Genomic DNA, 9,087 nt, shown 5'->3' on the forward strand with positions numbered 1-9,087 from the left:
ACATAAAGAGAGAGGAGTAAGTCCCTGCTTGAACAATAGCAAGATTAAGCAATGGACGTGGAGGAGTAGGGTGCTGCTTTAGAAGAGCTATAAAGAGATAAAGCAATGGACGTGGAGGAGCAGTGTGCTGCTTTAGAAGAGCTATAAAGAGATAAAGCAATGGACGTGGAGGAGCAGTGTGCTGCTTTAGAAGAGCTATAAAGAGATAAAGCAATGGACGTGGAGGAGCAGTGTGCAGCTTTAGAAGAGCTATAAAGAGATAAAGCAATGGACGTGGAGGAGGAGTAGGGTGCTTTAGAAGAATGATAAAGAGGTTAAGCAATGGACGTGGAGAAGGAGTAGGGTGCATCAGATAAGCAATAATGAGATTAAGCAATGGACTTGGAGGAGGAGTAGGGTGCTTTAAAAGAACAATAAGGAGATCAAGCTATGGAAGCAGAGGAGGAGTATGGTGCTTTAGAAGAACGATAAAGAGATTAAGCAATGGACATTTAAGAGGAGGAGGAGGAGGAGGGAGCTTTAGAGGAGCAATAAGGAGATTAAGCAATGGACATGGAGGAGGAATAGGGTGCTTTAGAAGAATGATAAAGAGATTAACCAATGGACATGAAGGAGGAGGAGTAGGGTGCTTTAGAGGAGCAATAAGGAGATTAAACATGGCCGTACACCAGACCAACTTTCCTCCAACCATCCAAAGGACCAACTTGTTTATCCAACTAAAATGCTGGCCTACACACCTAACCAACTTTTTCATCACACCACCCAATATTCATTTAATAAATTCATATTTATTCAAAACCTGCAGAAGTAGGCAGACACTGCAGAAATATACACAAAACAATTATCACAGCTGCATTACAAATGTGGATTGTGATAAACACTGAGTGCTGGATCCCTGCGCTCAACTATTATGAGTTTCAAATCATTGTAACCAGGGTGTAAAAAAAACCAATGTGTTAGATTAGAGTGCATGCTATACCTCTGTTACTCCAGGGTGGTCTGGGATACAGGGCGGGATGTACTGTCATCTAATTATGCGGTCAGACCTCTGACAATGCTATTTTTGGGGGTCTGACTGCACTTCTCATATGCACCAAGCTCTGGAAAGCAAAGCTTTCCGCAATTTGGAGCCAGTGAACAATACCATCTGGATCCCTCGCAGCACCACCGGCAGCGCGTGTCATATGACACATGGACAGAGGGACTTCTGAGTCATAAACCAGGATGTGCCTCTCTTGCAAAGGACACCTCTTATCAGGAGAGCTGTCATTTGCGATTATCTTCATGAATAAGATGCTATTAATGCTGGGATGCATGCAATGAGTGGCGGTATGCATTGCATGCAAAATGCGATGCTTCATGCACCCACCCACAATGTCTGTAGTATACAGAAGGAGCCACCATACACCTAGACCTATTCACCCTCTACCAGCCATTGGACTACTTAGGAGGGCCGGCTGCGCCCCGGCCATTGTGCCACCCCAGTGCAAGGTGCGTCTGCTGTGCACCATACTATACATCATCTGCAGTGTCACCGATGTAACACGAAGTGACATCAGCATTATTACATGGGTCCTCACTTTGGGACATCTAAGCCACAACTCTACTACCTATAGAACATTACAGCTACATGATGGAGGGGGGCAGCCAGGGAGGCATAGGGGCACAGTCCTGTACCCACCAGCCCATCCCGACCTACCATTCCAACATGCCCACAGCACACGTCTTTAGCGGGTCTCCCAGCACCACAGCATAAGCAATGCACCGGATCTCAAGTAGGTAATTTAGAATCAGTCTGACACATAGGACGCTTGTTTTTTTCCATACAGGTGGGGATTGAATAGTATGATTACATTGTAACTTGCCAAATATATTGAATTTTTTCTACTTGTGTTTACTATTAAATGTTTATTAACATATTTGTATCCATGGTGATGTAACTAGCATATTCTTAACGTCTTAGCCACTGCCTTTTCAGTGCTATACTACCTTTACTGCAGTGGCATAACTAGGGGCTTTGAGCGAGGCTCGTGCCCTGGGTGCCGCGGCAAGCCCAGCAGAGGGGGGGCGCTGCTGGCCAGGGCATCGTACCTGCACGCCCGCCTTCCCCCCCGCCACCATAGCATCCTGACTTACTTTAACGAGCAGGCAAGTGTGCCTGCTAGCCTAGTGCTGACTGGGATGCCTGTAGGGGGAGCTGCACAGCAGAAGCGCGAAGCTTCTCCCTGGCAGACTTCTTCCCACTGTCTTTCTTCCTGACTTGAGAGCTGCCACCTGTGCCAGGTGAAGAGTGATTCTTCCTTCCCCTGCGCTCTCTCAGTCTCCTCTTAGTGCAGGTGTGCACAGGGGGGTTACCTAAGCTGTCGGTTGCTCACCGCAGATGTGTGTTTGTTTTTTCATGTGTGGTGGTGAGGGAGGGGTTCTGGCTGCATTTGTGTGAAAGAGGTGTGTGTGTGTGTGTGTGTAGACTTTCTCAATGTGTGTGTATGTATCAGTGTGTGTGTATATGTGTCAGTGTGTGTGTATATGTGTCAGTGTGTGTATATGTGTCTGTGTGTATGTGTCAGTATGTGTGTGTATATATGTCAGTGTATATGTGTAATTATGTCAGTGTGTGTGTATATGTCAGTGTGTGTGTGTGTGTGTATATGTCAGTGTGTGTGTGTGTATATATGTCAGTGTGTGTATATGTGTCAGTGTGTGTGTATATATGTCAGTGTGTGTGTATATACTGTATGTCAGTGTGTGTTTATATGTGTCAGTGTGTGTATATGTGTCATTGTGTGTGTATGTGTCATTGTGTGTGTATATATGTGTCAGTGTGTGTGTGTATATATGTCAGTGTGTGTGTATGTATGTCAGTGTGTGTGTATATATGTATGTATGTGTCAGTGTGTGTAAGTGTCTGTGTGTGTATATATGTCAGTGTGTGTATATATGTCAATGCGTGTGTATGTATGTGTCAGTGTGTGTATGTGTCAGTGTGTGTGTATATGTGTCAGTGTGTGTATATGTGTCAGTGTGTGTGTATATATGTCAGTGTGTATGTGTATATGTGTCAGTGTGTGTGCATATGTGTCAGTGTGTATGTATGTGTCAGTGTGTGTATATGTGTCACTGTGTGTGTATATATGTCACTGTGTGTATATGTGTCAGTGTGTGTGTATATATGTCAGTGTGTGTGTATATGTCAGTGTGTGTGTATATATATGTCAGTGTGTATGTGTCAGTGTGTGTGTGTATGTGTCAGTGTGTGTGTGTACATACTGTATGTCAGATGATGCAGGGGGGAGATGATGGTGTGCTGAGAGATGATGCAGGGGAGAGATGAGGGTGTGGCTGAGAGATGACGCAGGGGGGAGGTGAAGGTGTGAGAGATGATGCAGGGAGATGATGGTGTGGCTGAGAGACGCAGGGGGAATGATGGTGTGGCTGAGAGATGATGCAGTGAGATGATGGTGTGTCTGAGAAATACAGGGGGAGATGATGGTGTGTCTGAGAGATGCAGGGGGGAGATGATGGTGTGGCTGAGGGACGCAGGGGGAGATGATGGTGTGGTTGAGAGATGCAGGTGGAAGATGATATTGTGGCTGAGAGACGCAGCAGGGAGATGATGGTGTGGCTGAGAGACAATGCTGGGAGATGATGGTGTGGCTGAGAGATGCAGGGGGGGATGATGGTGTGGCTGAGAGATGCAGGGGGAGATGATGGTGTGGCTAAGAGATGCAGGGGTGAGATGATGGTGCTGCTAAGAGATGCAGGGGGAGATGATGTGGCTGAGAGACACAGGGGGGGAGATGAAGGTGTGACTAAGAGACGTTGGGGGAGATGATGGTGTGGCTTTGAGATGTAGTGGGGATGATGGTGTGGCTAAGAGACGGGGAGATAATGATGTGGCTGAGAGATGCAGGGGGAGAAGATGGTGTGATTGAGACACAGGAGGGAGATGATGGTGTGGCTGAGAGATGCAGGGGGAGATGGTGTGGCTGAGAGACACAGGGAGGAGATGAGTGTGGCTGAGAGACAATGGTGTGGCTGAGAGATGCAGGGGGGCAGATGGTGTGGCTGAGAGACACAGGGGGGAAATAATGGTGTGGCTGAGAGATGCAGGGGGAGATGGTGTGGCTGAGAGATGCAGGGAGAGATGATGGTGTGGCTGAGAGATACAGGGGGGAGATGATGGGAGAGATGGTGTGGCTGAGAGACACAGGAGGGAGATGATGGTGTGGCTGAGAGACACAGGGGGAGATGATGGTGTGGCTGAGAGATGCAGAGGGATGATGGTGTGGCTGAGAGATGCAGGGGAAAGATGATGGTGTGGCTGAGAGATGTAGGGGGAGATGATGGTGTGGCTGAGAGAAACAGGGAGATAATGGTGTGGATGAGAGATGCAGGGGGAGATGGTGTGGCTGAGAGACACAGGGAGGAGATGAGTGTGGCTGAGAGACAATGGTGTGGCTGAGAGATGCAGGGGGCAGATGGTGTGGCTGAGAGACACAGGGGGGAAATAATGGTGTAGCTGAGAGATGCAGGGGGAGATGATGGTGTGGCTGAGAGATGCAGGGAGAGATGATGGTGTGGCTGAGAGATACAGGGGGGAGATGATGGGAGAGATGGTGTGGCTGAGAGACACAGGAGGGAGATGATGGTGTGGCTGAGAGACACAGGGGGAGATGATGGTGTGGCTGAGAGATGCATGGGGGATGATGGTGTGGCTGAGAGATGCAGGGGAAAGATGATGGTGTGGCTGAGAGATGCAGGGGGGAGATGATGATGAGGCTGAGAGACGTAGGGGGGAGATGATGGTGTGGCTGAGAGAAACAGGGGGATAATGGGGTGGATGAGAGATGCAGGGGGAGATGATTGTGTGGCTGAGAGATGCAGGGGGCAGGAAGTTATACAGGGGAAATTAGTCTAGTTGTACCGCTGTTGTATGATGATGATGATGGACAATGTGACCTACATGAACAGTGAATACCGACTGAAGATGCCTTTGTCCCAGGGAGTATATATTTCTTCAGAGGTTCCACATTGTTAGAAACCACCGTATAGGTAAGGTGCATATGGAATGGAAAGGAATGTTCCCAGAGTGATAAGAAATGGGTGGCGTGTCAAGTTGGCATGCCTCATTTTCAGTAGTCACTCCTCTTCTGGGTTGTGACCATGACCATTGTCTGCCGCATGCTAAAGTTGCGCAAAATATATTTTGCTGTATGGTGGGGGAGGCGCCAATCTTAAACTTGCCCTGGGTTCTGAAGACCCTATTTATGCCACTACTTTACTGTCATGCTCTACTCATCCGATGTGTATGGGGGTCATCGCCACACAGGGCTGCGTTCAATCCCGGGGCAGTTCCATAATGTTGCCATCCTCCGAACACTCTCTTTGTGGACATCCGAGCTCTGGTTCTGCTGGGTAGCTAACCAGGCTCCTCCGCCGCAGAACAACTTCTTCTCTACTCTGTACCCACTAGAGGCAACCTCAGCATCGGTGCTGGTAGGGGACACTCACCCGCAGTTACCCACTGCGCAGTCACCGCTCACCTTGTGCCGGGAGTCAGTGGGTCAGCGGCAAGCACACAGAACTCGGCATCAGGATTTTCCCGGCATGTGTCTGTGGAACTGGCACTCCAGACTGTGAGACTCCACAACACTGACCTTCGTCCACAGAAATACAGCAGCGGTAGTGGCTCTCCGGGGCTGTCAGGTGACTATGTCAAAAGTAGGTGGGCACTGCCGACCTGTGTCCGCCTACTTATTCAAAATATGTAGATCTGGATATACCGTCACTAGATAGATTAATATATCTGTTATCCCAGTGGTATTTTGAAGCTTATGACTATATCCAGACAAAGAGCGCTAAATAAACAATTTATTACATATAAATGCATAAAAGACAAGAAGCAAATAAAAATATAAAATATCACACACAATGCAAAACAAATACATACAGACTGGTTCAGTATTGTTTTAAAAGTCACAACAGATAACCCCTGCAGAAGGTATCTCTGGTGTCCTATATTAAATGTAGCACTATTTCAATGTGATTCCACAATGAACATCAGCCTCCAGATAAGTAATTGATACAGATCACCAGTTGTGTCAAGGTTCCTTCACACATGTATATGAATGCAAGTTTAATACATACCTTCCTCCATTTGGCCAAAAATGGTCTCCATTCGTGTTTAACTCAGAGTCACACACTGATGTAATCTCACTTAGAATAAGTACTTAGTGCTGATGTGTTCAATTAGCACCAGGTAGAAAAGCACTGGTATGCTAAATATGTTTAAAAGTCTCTTGAACACGGGTTCATTAGTGAGGACTCGCAGTCCTAATAATAACAGCACTGTCCATGCACACAGAAGTGGGAGAATGATAGAGACTACTTGACATAAATTGGTCTCAATAATGATACATTACCGCCGGCCGGATTTTGGTTGTAGATGTACTGATCTATCAGTTGTAAAGAGAATGTCCCGGACCTTACTCCCGCAGGTGTTCTAGCTCTGCCGGCTAGTAGTAATCTTGTGCATGGACTCCCGATGTTATGGCTGAACCACTCATCAGTCTTGAGGCCATTCGTTCTTTCAGATAGTGAAGAACCAGCTGATGGTGAATAGGGAATCCCTTACGCGTTTCTCCGCTGCAAGTCCTTGCGGTTTCGTCAGAGGGTCAATCTCCTAGTGATCTGTATATGCAGGGAGCACTCTCACGACCTGCCTTCCATCTCCTACCACAGTGTACCTACTTATTGTTCAGTTCGGGCAAAGTCCCCCCTAAACTAGAACGAATAGTTGATTTTTCCCAACTAGTCTGCGTTTTTCATTAAGTGGGAGCAAATTAATGATTATCATTTGCTCTGACACACTGTATGATTATCATTCCAACCGGCCATCTAGCTGGCTGGTTGGAACGATATTGTTCTGGTGTGTGGCCAGCTTAAGCACCATCTCTGTTTAAAGCTGCCCACACACATACTGTAGCAATGTGTTCCCGATCAGCCGATGTACACGAGCTCCCCGGCCATCATCATCATGATTTGGAGTTAAAAAATGTCCAATCTGACTTAAGATCTATCGTGAATCTAGTGTATTGTGTCGCAGATTGGCAAATCTGCTCTACAGCATGGCAGATAAGATGCGAAGTACGACGAGCGGGGACGCGCATTGGCATCGTGATCGTGAGTAGAAACTCACGATTTGGCCATATTTTACACGATTTGTCCTCCCAATTCGTCAAAATCGGCCAAATCGGGTAAAAAATCGGTATGTGTGTGGGCAGCTTCAATCATTTTGCACAATGCTTTTATCCTACAGCTCTTTTCCAGCTTTCAATCCATCTTCTCCCGCAGACAAGATTGTGAACATCATAGCATTAGAACATTAGGCACAATGTAATTTACAGCCATCATAATTAGAGATGTGCGCCGTCCCTCGTGTTTTGGTTTTGGATCTGGATCCCCCCTGGTTTTGGATCTGGATTGGTTTTGCCAAAACCTCACCTCCGTATTTTGTTTTCGTGTTTTGGTTTTGGATCTGGATTTTTTCTTAAAAAATCATAAAAACAGCTAAAATCACATAATTTGGACCTGTTTTTGTTCCTACAGTATAATTAACCTCAATAACATTTATTTCCAGTAATTTCCAATCAATTTTGACCACCTCACAATATTATTTGCTTCATCTAGTTAAAGCCAAAAGGTTGCATCCAGCTAGCTGGCTGACTAAGCTAAGCGACACAGTGGGCGGCACTAACATGTGGCAGTCCAGATTGTAATTTCCAACATGGATACAGTGTGTTATACAGTGTGGGCTGGATACACCAATAGTGCACTTACTGTGACAGCAGTGTCGGCAGAGCGGGGTTGCTGACGGTGTCCTCAGTACATAGAATGGCAGTGCTGCGGTGCCACCAGTGTTCTCAGTGAAGGGTACCGGCGGTGTCGGCAGAGCGGGGCTGCCAGCGGTGTCCTCAGTGCAAGTTTGCTGACTGTGTCGACAGTGCAGGGGTGTTCTCAATGCAGGGTGCCGGCGGTGTCGGCAGAGCACGGGTGCCAGCGGTGTCCTCGGTGCATGTGTGCTGAAAGTGTTGGCAGTACAGGGGTGCTGGTGGTGTCCTCAGTGTGGGAGTGTCGGCAGTGTCAGCAGTGTGGGGGTCGCTGACGGTGTCCTCAGTACGAGAGGCAGCAGTGCAGGGGTGCTGACAGTGTCGGCTGCGGTGGTGTCGGAAGTGGGGGATGCTGTCAGTGGGGGTGTTGGTGGTGTTGGCAGTGGGGGGTGCCGGCGGTGTCAGGCGGCGGGGGATGGCAGGTGCCATCTTCCTCTTCGTTAGTGTTCATTTTCAATTGGCTTAACGTTGATTGGCTGAGAGCTGTGACAGACGGCTCTCTCAGCCAATCAGCATTAAGCCCGCTCAATACAAAGGTTTTGCCTCGGGTAAGGGATCCGGGGCAGACAGGGAGATCCGAGCGTCACTCAGATCGCCCCGGATCCCCGAAATTCGGATGGGTTCGGATCTCTGAGATCCGAACCCGCTCATCTATAGTTATAATCATGGCGGACAAGTATGTAATATGTGGAGAGTTAAGAGCAGTGCCTGTCTTCAGGAAAAAACTGTTACTGTACATATACATGAGGCCTGGTCATTGCTAAGTCTTTAGTATTAGTCACACACTCTGTCTCAGTTAGCATGATGTGAATACATGGCTAGAGGAGGGAAAGGATAAATTAAATGTATAATGTCCTTTATTACTCTCTACAGTTGCTCATATACCTTAATCCTATGAGTAGGGCGTTATAAGGCAAATATTAGTTATACATGGGAGGAGGGGGGTTGTCCTCAATCTCTGAAAACTCTAAATAACTGCAGATTCTCATTATTTCCTACCAGTGCAGGAAATCAGCTGTTATGTTTACAAGCACGGTAACCATACAATAAGTAGCTGAGAACAGTCACAGTGAAACTTATATGATAGCCAGATGTTATATAGGTGGTCACCAGAATTTCTATATGGTAACAGAGCCTATAGTATAGTATTTCCGGGAGGTGTTGTGTCTGCTGAAGAAAGGGTCCCAGCACTTTCATC

At 47.2% G+C, this 9,087-nt stretch overlaps 1 long non-coding RNA gene across 1 annotated transcript in view; it reads right to left on the reverse strand.

Annotated features, from left to right (window-relative positions):
- Positions 1–9,087, reverse strand: part of LOC148517706 (uncharacterized) — a 93,913-nt gene that overhangs the window by 59,530 nt on the left and 25,296 nt on the right. The gene's annotated exons all lie outside the window — the stretch shown is intronic.

The sequence above is a fragment of the Taudactylus pleione genome, unplaced genomic scaffold (genome assembly GCF_031769625.1).
Source record: "Taudactylus pleione unplaced genomic scaffold, aTauple2 ptg000212l, whole genome shotgun sequence".
In the NCBI taxonomy this organism is placed as follows: Eukaryota; Metazoa; Chordata; class Amphibia; order Anura; family Myobatrachidae; genus Taudactylus; species Taudactylus pleione.